Source organism: Lissotriton helveticus, chromosome 2_1, assembly GCF_964261635.1.
Source record: "Lissotriton helveticus chromosome 2_1, aLisHel1.1, whole genome shotgun sequence".
NCBI classification, from domain to species: Eukaryota; Metazoa; Chordata; class Amphibia; order Caudata; family Salamandridae; genus Lissotriton; species Lissotriton helveticus.
Window position 1 is genome coordinate 1,206,500,409 of NC_136059.1, and position 13,639 is coordinate 1,206,514,047.

Here is a 13,639-nt window from a genome sequence, read left to right on the forward strand (position 1 = left end):
AACTAGCTATTACACTACATGTAATGCCATAAGTAAGAGGAAGCATATTATATGTGACACCTTCAGACACAGAAGTAGGTAATTTTACACAAATGTAGCAATCTTTTGCATCCATTACCTTAACATATTCAGATAAAAGTCCTGAAAAGGTATTACTAGAAAAATCCCCTACAGATCTATCTTGATGAATTTCTGGTTTATGTACAATGATTTTATCAGTTTTATCAACCTTAACATGATTAACCACAACTTTACTAGTCATGTTAGTTTTATACATTTCTTTATCTATTCCAAAAGGAAAAATGACAGCAAAAATTAACCAAACTAAAATTATCAAGATTACACATATTGAAGACAATTTGCAGCATCTTTTGAAAATTGAGCATCTCGAATTATTATTAGTATAAGGCATATATTTTTTTCCCAAACAAGGACCCTAAAAAATAAAAATAAAAATTACTGAATATACTCCCCTCTCTTTTTTTTTGTTTTTGTTTTTTTAACAGAAAGCTTTATTTTCTAACAGCTTTTCTTCGACCTTATGTCAAACATCAATGTATTTTCCAGCTAACACAATTTCTTCGACCTTGTCACCTAACACAATTTCTTCAACCTTGTGTCACCTAATAAATGAAATCAATCATTTTCACTTGCATCATCAAAATTTCTTTGACTACTATTTACTTCTACCACTGGTGGAATAATTATGCAAGTCCACACAGGTGATTTGTACTTCTGAATTGGCTTTATTACTCTTTTGGCTCTGCTGTTTCACTTCTATTTTCTTTCCTGCTTGCTTTTTCTGATTTGTGCTTTCTTCCTTTTGACTTGTGATTTCATTAACCTGCTCCTTTGCTTTATTCAATAATTTATATTTTAGCCCTACATGTTTATTTGGCCAATTATCTCCTTTTCTTGATAATTTCTTTTTCGGCTTATTCCACTCTCCAAGCTCTTTTTCTTGATCTTTTCACTTTTGATTCATCTCCACTTTCATCTGTTTCACTTTCTGTGTGATCAGCTGATTCATTAATAATCAGTTTTACTGTATCGGATTCTTCTTTAGATTCAGGAACTTCTTTACTCTGCAGTTTCACTCTGTTAGGAACATCATCCTTATAGCTGGTACTTGGAAATTCTTCTTCTTCTTCTTCAATTACTTCCAATTCTCCAGTTTCAGAATTTGCGTTCCTTATTCCAGAGCTTCCAATCTGCTTTTCAATAATGTCCTGATCTTGATCTTGAATCACTACTTCTTCAGTTTCTTTTTCTACTACTTGATCTAGCAGATCTTCATCATTTTCTTCCGAATCTTGTATCACATCTTCTTCATTTTCTTCATTCAACGCCTCATTGGCAATTGAATTTTCCAGATGTCGACTTTCTTGTCGATCTTCAGGATCTGGATTTCTTTCAGGTTCTTCTTCTGAGTCTGAATCAGCTGTTGTTTCACCTTCGTCAGGATTCTCAGGTGCTGGCACTCATATGGTATGACTAGCATGAATCCATCTCTTCAATCCCCTACACTTTACTGCATTCATTGTGACTAATATCACCTGTCTTGCCTTCTGCCACCTTGGTACTAGGCAGTTTCTTCTTCGATGAACTTTTGTCCTCACCCAGTCTCCTGGTAACAGATCATGAGCTTATTCTTTCTCTTTTGTAATTACTTCAGTTCCCACCTGATGGAACACAGAAGCCACCACATCAGATAGATTTTTGCAGTAATCCATTATGATGCTATCATTAATGCTCAACAGTTTATCAACTGGAACAAATGCTTGCCTCATGACCCTACCCATTAAAATGTCATGAGGGCTCAAACCTGTTTTTCTATCTGGAATGCTTCTCAAAGACATCAAAACAAGTGGAAGTGCGTCTGTCCACTTCATTCCTGTTGCTAAACACGTTTTTGCTATTCTGTTTTTTATTGTACCATTCACTTGCGCAACAACACCTGATGCTTCTGGTCTGTAAGCGCAGTGTAATTTTTGTTTTATATCCAGAGCTTCACAAACCAATTGTAGCAATCTGTTTTCAAAATGTGTGCCACGATCTGTCTCGACCGTCACCGGAAATCCATACCTTGGTATGATTTCTCTCAAAAGCAATTTTGCCACAGTAATTGAATCATTACGGCGTGTTGGGAATGCTTCTACCCATCTTGAAAACAAACAGATTATCACCAAAACATATCTGAGTTTGTTGTGAGGTGGCATGTGAATGAAGTCAAGCTGTAATCTGGTAAAAGGACCACCCTCCCGTCCTATGGTTCCCATGCTTACAACAGTTTTTCTGTTTGGGTTGATCTGTTGGCAGATAAGACACCTCTGACAAAGGGACTCTGCAATTATTCTGAATTTTGGATTGTACCATGTTTGTCTAAATAATCTAATCATTGAATCTCTGCCAATATGTCCTGGACCATGGTACATGCGTGCCATGTCAGATATCATACTGTCTGGCATTACTGGTCTGTCATCTTTGTGAACCCAAACCTCATCTTCTTCTCTCTGTCTGCAACCTGCTTTTAACCATGTGTTTTTCTCTTCATCATCTGCCTCATCTTGCAACTGTTTTACTCCCTGCCAAGTCTCAACTACAGATGTTAGCATAAGTGAGTTCAAAACATGTTCATTTGCTTTTTCTCGATTAATAGACATATTATTTTTTGCACAGAATCTTGCTATAGTGTCAGCATATGAATTTCCTTTTGTTATGTAATCCTCACCCTTTTTATGTGCTGTGCACTTTACAACTGCAATTTTTTCTGGTAGCTGAATTCCATCGGTTAGTCTTTTAATCAACTCTGCATTTCTGATTGGTGATCCTGCAGAAGTTAAATAACCTCTTTGAGACCAGAGCTGGCCATAGTCATGGACTACGCCATAACCATACTGACTATCAGTCACTATGGTAATTTTTTGCTCTTTTCCCAACTCGCATGCACGAATCAAAGCATGCACGAATCAAAGCAATCAATTCTGCTATTTGAGCTGAACAAATTCCTTTGAGACAGGAGGCTTCAATCACATCTGCAACTGTGCACACTGAATATGCTGCACTCAGAACACCTTCATCTGTTCTTAAGCATGAACCATCAACAAAATAAACATAATCTGATTCATCTAAGGGGACATCTTTCATGTCCTGTCTGGGTTTAGTGCAATATTCTAATACATCTAGGCATTCATGATCAACCTCATCCCTGATTTCTGTTTCAGTAGTGTCAGGTAATAATGTAGAAGGATTTAAATTCACACATCTCGCAATTGAAACATTGTCTGAACCAAGGATAACTTTTTCATATTTTGTTAGCCTACTATTTGTCAAATGATGTGTTCTGCTTCTTGTGAAGAGAATATCAACTGAGTGTGGTACATATACGTTTACAGGAAATCCCATTATCATTCCTTCAATTTGTTCCAAACTTACACTGGTTGCAGCTACTGCTTTTAAGCAACCTGGTAATGCTTTTGCAACAGGGTCAAGAACAGCTGAGAAATATGCTATTGGCTTTCTCGGTCTTCCATGTCTCTGAATCAGAACTGATAATGCACATCCTTCTCTTTCACTGCAATACAGCTCAAACTCTTTTTCGTAGTCAGGCATTCCTAATGCTGGAGCTTCACACAAACTTTTCTTCAACTGTTCAAAAGCTTGTAATTCAGTTTCTGTTAGGCTAATCGGTTCTTTTATATCTGCTTTTGTTCGTCTCTGCAGTGGCTTTGCAATTACTGAAAATCCACTAATCCACTGACGACAATAACCAACCATTCCCAGAAACATTCTAACCTGTCTCTGTGTTTTTGGAGGTTGCATTGCTTGAATCATTTTTATTCTTCCTGTTGTCACTTGTCTAACTCCCTTTGCAATTCTATGACCAAGATATTTTACTTCTTGTTTGCAAAACTCTAATTTCGCAGGAGATACTTTGTCCCTCATCTGCCAGATGATTTAAAAGAGTAATGGTATCTGTTACACAATTATCTCTTGTTTTTGCAGCCACAAGGAGATCATCAATATACTGCACTAATGTGGATTTTCCAGGTAAATCTAGATTTTCCAAGGATTTCTTTAGCAACTGATTAAAAATAGATGGACTTTCGGTGTACTCTTGAGGGATTCGACACCATGCTAGAATACCCTCTTTGAACCGGAACGCAAAAATGTGTTGGCTTTCTGGATGCAATGGAACAGTAAAGAATGCATTACATAAATCAATAACTGTATACCATTCTGCATCATACGGAATCTGATATAAAATTACCGCTGGGTTTGGTACAACTGGGCAACATGGAACCACAATTTTATTAACCTTTCTCAGATCTTGAACAATTCTGAAAGTTCCATTTGGCTTCTTAATTCCCATAATCGGTGAGTTACATGGGCTGCTCTCAATTTCTTTTAGAACACCTTGTTTTATGAATTTGTCTATTACAGGAATAACTCCTTCAATCACTTCTGCTTTCATTTTATACTGAGGAATGTTTGGATAATCTGCTCCTTGTTTTACTGAAATTTTTACTGGATCTACATTTTTCATCAAACCCATTTCATCTTCAGTGAAATCCCAAATTTTAAGATTCACTGTGTCTTTTAATTCTTCAGGTAGATTATTCTTATCAAACACAGGAAATAATTTACTTTCCTCTGCCTCAATCATTGACATTGTTAATTTGTAAAGCCCATCTTCTTCTGGAGTTTGTAGCTCAATACCATCCGGTGAGCAATATATTGCGCAATTCATCTTACAAAGGATATCCCTACCTAAAAGATTTACAGGACTGCTATCACAAACTATGAATCTATGCAGGTCTTTAAATGTACCTATTTCAACTTCAACTGGTTCAGTTACATCTGTTTTTATCTGTTGATTAGCTACACCTACTACTTGGATTTTATCCCCAGATAAAAGAGGAAGGTTTTCTATTTCCACTGATCTAACAGTAGAACGGGTAGCACCTGTATCCACTAGGAAAGTAATTTCTACATCATTCACTTTACCATTTACAAATGGACCAGACTGATCTACCTCAAGAGTGGCTCCAACCACACACTCTTCCTCCTCTCTCAGGCACCGTCAGAAGTAATCATCAGATTCACTCCCATCTTTTTTCAACCAATATTGTTGTGACACATTCGAAACTTTCACTCTTGGTGATCTGTTTACCGGTTCACCTCCGCTGAATTCTGTTTCTGCACTGTATCTCTGCACATTTACACAGTTTGGAATGTGGCGATTGTGGTATCTGACTTTGCTGATTCACTACCTGTCCCTGTAGCTGTTGCTGCTGATTTATCTCATTCTGCATCTGTGGATTTAATGATGCATTTTTTAAATAATTTCTGGGCGGATTCTTGCACTCACGTTCCAGTGTCCAATTTCGCCACAATTAAAACATGGGAGTTTCTGTTTTAGCTCTTCTATATTTCCCATCAATTTTGGCTTATTATAATTACCTTTAAATTTTCCTTGATTCTGGTCAACATTTTTGTTTCTTAAAGTTGCTAATTGTTGTTCAGCCACTTTTACCTATGCCCACATAGCTTTTTCTTTTAGCTTCTTTTGTTTAGCATTTATTTCATCACTACAGTATTTTGCTTTTCTCAAGATTTCATCTACTGTATTTGATTGCCAACCAACTATTCCAGTTCTTATCATTTCACTAATTTCGAGTCTCAAGCCATATACAAATCTGTATATAAAATGGCTCCTGTCTTTTTCACTTAAATTTTCATAACCACTGTATTGTTTGAAAACCAACAATAATCTTTCATAAAATGAATGTACTGATTCTTTTGGCTCTTGGGTTGTTCTATCTATTTTAACCCTATCTATCTCCTTTGGGGGAATCTTGTTTTTCAAAAACACAATTACCTGATCATACTTTCTCATTACCTCTGGTGAAGGAGCACCTGTTACTTTATGTCGAGGGTATTCTTCTTTAGGCCAATTTATAGTAATTTTACATTCTGCCCAAAGATCTGATGGGACAACTATATCAAAGAATCCATCAAGATCAATCCACAAAACTTTTGAAACTTTCACAAATCTGTCTACCTGTCGATACCATTCTACAGGTTTTTCTCTTAATCGAGGAAAATCATTTGTGAATATTAAAATGTCCTGCCTTGTCCATGGGACATACACATACTCCCCTCCTGGTATTTCTCTCATTGGTAACTCGTTTACTACTTCCTTCTTTTCTCTGATAGGAAAAGCTAGACTTGTTCTGTCTTCATCTCTTTTTTCTTGGTCCATTTCACTCTCCATTTACCTAGTTCACCCCATTTTCTCAATCACAATTAAGTCTTTTATATGAATGATTCTTCCTGTGGTATTCAATCTTTTTCAGAGAAATCCACCCTGTAATGTTTCTGCAAATTCTTTTGCTTACTCAAATCTACATCTAATCAGCAGCCATCTCCTCTAATTGATCATATTTGTTTTTCGTTTTCCATGTTATGCTTTTGCAAATAAATAATAATTCATCATCCTGATATTCCTTCAAACTGTCGGTACCAATCGTTCCAATTATTAATTCCTCTAAATCTGCTTTCAATTTTGCAACATCAAGTAATTTACATTCTGGGGTTTGTATTAAATCTATTTTACTTGGACTTTTTTCCGGAGTTCCAGGGTCAGATTCTGCACCAGATGGAGTTTTACTTGTCAAACTTTGATTAAAAGTTAAATCAGGCATAATTATTTTCTCTTGATGTATTTCTGACAAATCTGAATAAAAATTTTCAGTCACCTTCTGTATTTCTGAATTTAATGGAACAGTTAAAGCTGAATGTCTGATCTCTTTTTGATCAAATACTGGAAGAACTGGTCCAATCGTTACAGGTACTGTTACTGCTTCCATGCTTTTAGTTAACTGCTGTATTAATTCATCTTTCGAACGATTATATTCTGAGATTTGGTAATTCCTCATACCTTTCTTTTCTTTTTCCTATTAGGGTTACATTTCTCTGGACTGGGGTTTCATTTCTCTGGACTGGGGTTTCAGCATAATTTCTATTTTCTCCCGATACATTTGAACTACATCTTGTTTCTACTCTTTCAGGTGTTTTTCTATGATTCTGATTTGTTTTAGGAGATGCCTCCTCAATAATTTCTCTTGGAGGGGCACTTGGAGAAGTCTATGAACGAACTGGTTGATGAGGTGGCGGTTTTCTAGTATAAATTTCTTCTAATACCACATCTTCTGAATCACTTTCTTCACTAATATTATTTTTCTTTTGAGCATTCTTTTGTCCAGTTACCTCATCAATTAGTCTCACTGGGTACAAACCATCACACATGTCTGCGCTTCTCCATCGACGCATTCTATCCTGATGTGTTTCTCTATTGAGATCCAGTCCTGTTCTCCTTGATATTCCTCTACTTTATCGTTGTAAGTCAAACATTTCATCCTCCCATTCAACTAGAGCTTCAAATTGAGTAGGTCTAGGCTTTGGTAGAAGTTTCATCATTTTTTCTCTTAAATTTTTAAAAACTGCCATGTTAAAAGATCCATCTTCCGACCATGCTAATACACCATCATTTTCAGTATACTTCATCCAATTCTCAATCCAAAGACAAGTATGATAACCATATTCACACAACATATACGCTGCAGGTGTTTTGTACTTATGAATTAATCTTCCACCTCGCGTTGCAATTTTCTTGTCCGGTTTAAGTTTATTTTTCAATTTCTGAAACCATGAAAGCTTCTTTTTCTCCTTCATGTAATAATAATCCATGTTTTTAAACAATTTCCCTTACTTCGGTAAAGATCGTAACAACTTCCTTGTTATTCCGCAACACCAACCAATCTGTGCGCGAAACTCACCAACAAGCCAATCAGGTTATGCTACGTCAGTATTTTGCTCAGCCAATCGAATTACTGCTTTTCAGGATGAGCCAATCAGCTGTAAGCTTGCCTTAGTCATGTGAACCAATCTGTGCGCGAACACTGTGACGTATGTTAGCCAATCACAGCGCGACTCTTGTGACGTATGATGCCGCTGCAGCTTCTCTGTCTCTCGCTCCGCTCCTTGAACTGACACCTCCTTTACAAAATATTTTTCAAAGCGCCATATTTACAACTCCTTCAATTGAATTCTGTTAATAACTTCACAAAAAACAAACCATTTGTCTGTTTCGCTAAGTAAAGTGATAGCTTTCTCAGTCATTCAAGTATTCTTTTCACATGAAATAGACGACGCGATTTTCACAGAATATTTAAGTTCGCCGATAAAGTAAGGCTACTCTACCCTTCTAGCAGGTAATAACAAACTTGTTTCTCTCTAAATGCACATTGACAATATAGAGTTTAACTCGATCGTGTATTACAAATTCATTTACGCACATTCATACAGAAAAATCCCTAACCATGCATACAGAAATCTTTAGTAGGACTTTAACCCGCCAATAGAAATCCTCATTCGCCAGTAAGATAGACGACTCTTTCTTACCCTTCACTCAAGCTTAGATAAATTCTACTACTCTTTTCACAGTGAGTTAAAACAGGCTCCAAGTCCCTATACTCTAAAGCTACGATTTCGTAGACAATCCTCACTATACATTCTACCTTGCACACCTAAAATCCCTAAACTTGTGCTGTACGTCCACAACACTTGTGATATACGACGATACCACTATTTTGAAACAGATCAAATGCACTGTGTAACTTCACCTGTCACACTTCTCTTGCCGGCACAAACCAGGAATTTTCACACTGCTGGAAAAAACCTTTCGACTACATATAACAACTTAACAAACTTAACATATGTTAAACATCGATCCTATGTATTTACCATGTAACATGTCAGTTACCATAGTAACCGAACTCTGCTACCAAGGAATTGATCCAGCGCTCCTATTGAAAAACTGTCTCAATAACACCACTGATCACCATAATACTCACCATTAATCATGAATCCCATACAAAGGCCCATACTACCAATGAGACAATTTCTGAGCAACTGAATCAGGTGGTATGATTAGCTAAGCTACCCTCATAATATTTACAAAATTATATACAGCTGCAGTTTATCTATTTTTATCATGATTTAAACATTTATTATTTTAATAATCAAACCACCAAGGCGATTAGATCAACTGATGGTAACTAGATCATGAATAAACAAGACCAGCTTGTCATTTCAAATCTAATTTTTATTAACTTTATTTATGAAGTGAAAGAGCATTAACGTTTTAGAATCTTTATTTTGTAAGCAGTCAAGAAAGCAGCATTTTAGTGAGGAAATGAATTAATAAACTGACATTTTCAAAGCAAGCTCAGAAACGTGAAATATTAGCAGAATAACAGTTTCCATTCTCTAAATGTATTTCCCTGTCTGATTCTCACTTCACCTAGAAAGGAAAAATCATTTTAAAGTCTGCTGTCCTTACGTGCGCCAAAAGTCCAACAGCATCTCACGTCAATCAGGAATCGGAAAGTAGAGAGTTTTTTCTCCGCTCCAAGTGTCAGGTTTTATACCTTTCTTTAGCTAAACTTTCTACATTTTACATTCTTTAAAACCAATCCGAGCTTTTCATTGGCTGTCCTGTGTCAGTCCACGATAAACTTGGTTAGGTCATCTCCGTTACTTGACCAGACCCAGGCTTTACATAAGCCCTATTGTCTCTCATTTCCACGTCTTCCTGCTTCCTCAGGAAAGATACGTTTTCCACGAGTTTCAAACATTTACTTCCTAGCCATGGCAGACACATTAAGTTCCTGTCCTTGAGCCTTTTCTCCGTTAAGCACGTTCAACACAGTCCAAGAACTGCTTTTTATTCATGATGACTGTGCAGTAAAAATCTTCACAGCTACGCATGTGCAAGGCATCGCTCTGGACAAGTTTTCACAACTGTATTTCTGTCAGCCATGATTTCTGAACCACCTTTAGGCCTCACTTTGGAAACTATTATTAAACAAACACAAGACATCAATTAAATAAAGAATTGAAACCCATTCGTTACCCACCCCCTTTACTAATTAATCTTGTTAATTATGTTACCTAGCAGAAGCACGAATAAGCAGCTTTATATTTACTTTTCCTTTGTAAACTGCTGCACGAACTCCTAGAGCCTTTGTCACAGAAAAGACATAACATAAGCACACAAATAAGCACATGCCATTAGTTAAACAGCCGCATTTAATACTGACAAAGACAATAGACAAGGTTAGTTTATTATTTCTTCTTTGCGTATGCAACAAAAAGCACATTAGTTTATCCCACGTGTACTGATGCATGTATTTTTAAACTAAGTTGATTAGTATTTTTCACCACATGCATATTAATTCAATTATAGTTACAAGAGATTAACTTCACAAGTTTGAACAAAATCTTGTTCATCACCTTGCTCCATCAGCTGCTGTAGGCATGCTCTCACTAACCATTCATGTCATTGGTATCTTCACTCAGACTCTTATTCTTAACAAGTCTGCATTAAGGGCTAAGGAGAAAGATAGACTGATGGGTCTCCTTTGCAGGGGAGCCATTTCAAAAACATATCTAACTCGGATATACAATTCCCCTAATTGTTTTCAGTATTTGAGGGCCAAGTGAGTGGGAGATCTGGGCACGCTGGAGACAGATTGGAGAGATGCATGCATGGTCAAAAGGGGGCAGGCCTCCTGCGGTATACTGTGACTAATCTAACTTTATTAGGTGCTTAGACCTATACACGAGTGTTCCCCTGAGTGCAGTACATGCCATGCAGACGTTGATAGCTTCTTTAATATGGTTAGGGATTGGCACATGGTTCAGGTTTAGTGGCACATCATTACACACATTCTGACTTGAGTCCCAAAATTACCATTGGACCGATTACGTATTCAAATTCTCCTGGGAATACTGGCAGAAATTAGTTCATGCAAGGGAGAAAGGATCCTAGTGGGTAGGCGGTGTTTACTTGCTAGAAGAGACATGAGAATCTGATACAGCCACTCCAAGAGAAGAATGGATGAGAGGTATATACAGATACTCCCATATCGAAGATCCAATATGCAAACTCTGTGGCTGCTCTCTGAAACTCTGGAAAATATGTAGCCATTGGTGGGACCACTTTCACATAATCATACCCTAGATAAGATGCACCGGAAACCATTGTAAATTAAAAAACTATTTATAGACTATACAGAATGATCGTTTTGTAGTTTTCCATATAATTTGGCTCTATATGTGTCACATCTGTTCTGCAGCTTTCTTAACAACAAAGTATATATATAAAAAAAGAAAAAGGAATGAGCTGCAGACTTAAACACGTGATATATTAAAACCGATCCCAAATATGGAGAATGTATGGTGTTAATTGTCTGCAGAATTATACCTCATCAGGTAATATTTTTGTATTTTACTTTTACAGTGTTGTAAAATGCAAACAAGGCAAACCAGACATCAAGTGTGCTTTATAGAGCAGTATCGTATCAAAACAACTACACGTATAACATCAAAGGCATAAGGAGTAATGATTAAAATACTGGGATCGATATGCATGAAACAAAAAACTTAGCACAAATTGTTGTGTATAAGAAAAAAGTTGTGCATAAAAACAAATTGGAATGTTAGAAGCGAGATGTAGCACTAAACACCAAGACTATGTAATGAGTAATTAACAAAAAGCGAAGTCCTAGAGTGAAGAAGAGAAAAACGGAAGTAAGGCTAGATGTACCAAGCATTTTTGCTTTCGCCAACGGACCAATACGCAGAATTGGGCTGATTCCTAAAGCAAAAATGCATTTTGGTATGTAATAATGACAAATTGCGATTCGGTAACGTTACCGAATTGCAATTTTGGAATTGCAAATACATACTATCGGTATTTGGAAGGGGCATGTTTAGGGCGTCCCTTCCAAATACCGAATCAGAATGGGATATATGAATATTTGTGACCAAAATGCGGTTGCAAAATATTCAAATTTTAGCACCAACTCAAAGTTGGTGGTAATCCATTTAGAAATAAGAAGGTGCCTTCCCTTTTGAGAATGTTTAAAATATATATTTTTAAGAGAAGGCAGGGCCCACAGACCACTGCCTACTCTTAAGAAATAAAAATTAAACCTTTTACTTTTTAATACATCCCGTTTTCCTTTAAAGAAAACGGGCTGTATTAAGAAAACAAATCCGACATGGTAGTCTGCTCATAGCAGCTGGCCACCTTCCCTGTGATGTCAACGAATCCTAGTGCATCACAAATTGACCGACCTCTTTAATATTCATGAGGTAGGTCTATTTCCAACTCACTACGAATCGCTATTTAGGGAATATGGGCTAGGTAATCCCTTTGTACATGAGTAATAGCGATTCCCAAATAAGGATTCACAAGAAATCTGTCCTTAATACATCGAGTCCAAGATCATTATAGAAGAGGAGCATAAAAACCAATGGATTCTGTACCAAAGCTTCATCTTTTTTTATGGTAGAATATGGTTAGCTGAAAGCAGGGTGCGAGTGCCAGATCTTAGGAGCACTCCTGGAGAAGGACTGAAGTAGGGTGTTCTGCTTTTAGTTTTTTTGTTTTGGTTTGAAGCTGATGTCTCCTGACTCAGTCTGTGTAGTGTGCGGGTACCTCCATATAAATACAGTCCTTTTCGGAGTTACATAGTTCTTTTGGCATAGATGCACAGCCTTATGTGTAAGAAGTCGGTTAGGCTCATCCATCTTTCTTTATACAGAAACCGTTGTAATGTGATGACCGTGGCGATACCACAGTGCTAATGTCTTACCTTTGCTTCTTTATCTGATCACCCATTGCTTCTGTTCTTCCTTACTCCTTCTTACCTCTTCCGCCCATCCCTTCCCATTTTCTTTGTTTCCCCTTTCTCAGAAACCGATAACACTTCTAGGACAAGACCAGAGGTGGCCCCTCCATTAGGGAAAGGAGCGCCGCTGCCCCCCACGCCATCACCCTCAAATAAAACGATAATAAGACTGGTTTTATTATATTTTTATATTAATCTCCTGGGCTCGCCCCCAGGAGTCTGACTCGCCTTGGGGGCGGGTCCAGGGATGACACTGCTGGTGGGGGAGTGGTAGTGCACTCCCTTCACTGCGCGTGAGGGGTTTGCCAGCCGTCTCAGGCCAGCCACATCCTCACGCGCAGTAAAGCTCTCTGCAGCCCCCGCTGGGTTGCTAGGGCTGGAGAGAGCAGGCACAGGCTCCCAGTTTGCCCGGGAGTGCAAGCTGCCAGCGCTGAACCCAAATCCTGATGCTGCTTTCATACAGCATCAGGATTGGCCACAGTGCAGTCTTGGAGCCTGTGCCCAGAAGAAGGAAGAGCGCAATGGGGCGGGCAGCGTTCTGGATTTTTTTTTTTTTAGTAATTTGTATGTTTTTTTTATCCCCAAACAGGAGATGTGCAGTGCCAGGGAGGGAAGCATGCAGTGTGTGCATTCTTCTGGTTTCTGGGATGTTTCGTAAATGTAACTGTTAAATGTAGTTCTTGACTAGTGTACCAATTGAGAATTATGTTTGTTCTTTGAAAAAGAAACTTCGAGAACATCAATAATTTTATAAATCTACATTTCTGAGCAAATATTGTTATGCTTGATGCCTCTGTTGATGAATACATAAGAACAGGAAAACAAGAACTCACTGTTTCACTTTGAATAATTTTCTATAATTTGTTTTGTGTCCA

The 13,639-nt window shown here is 37.5% G+C and overlaps 1 protein-coding gene across 1 annotated transcript in view; it reads left to right on the plus strand.

The window, feature by feature from the left end:
* The window catches only part of DNAJB14 (DnaJ heat shock protein family (Hsp40) member B14), a 262,057-nt gene that overhangs the window by 135,264 nt on the left and 113,154 nt on the right, over positions 1-13,639 (plus strand). The window lies entirely within an intron of this gene.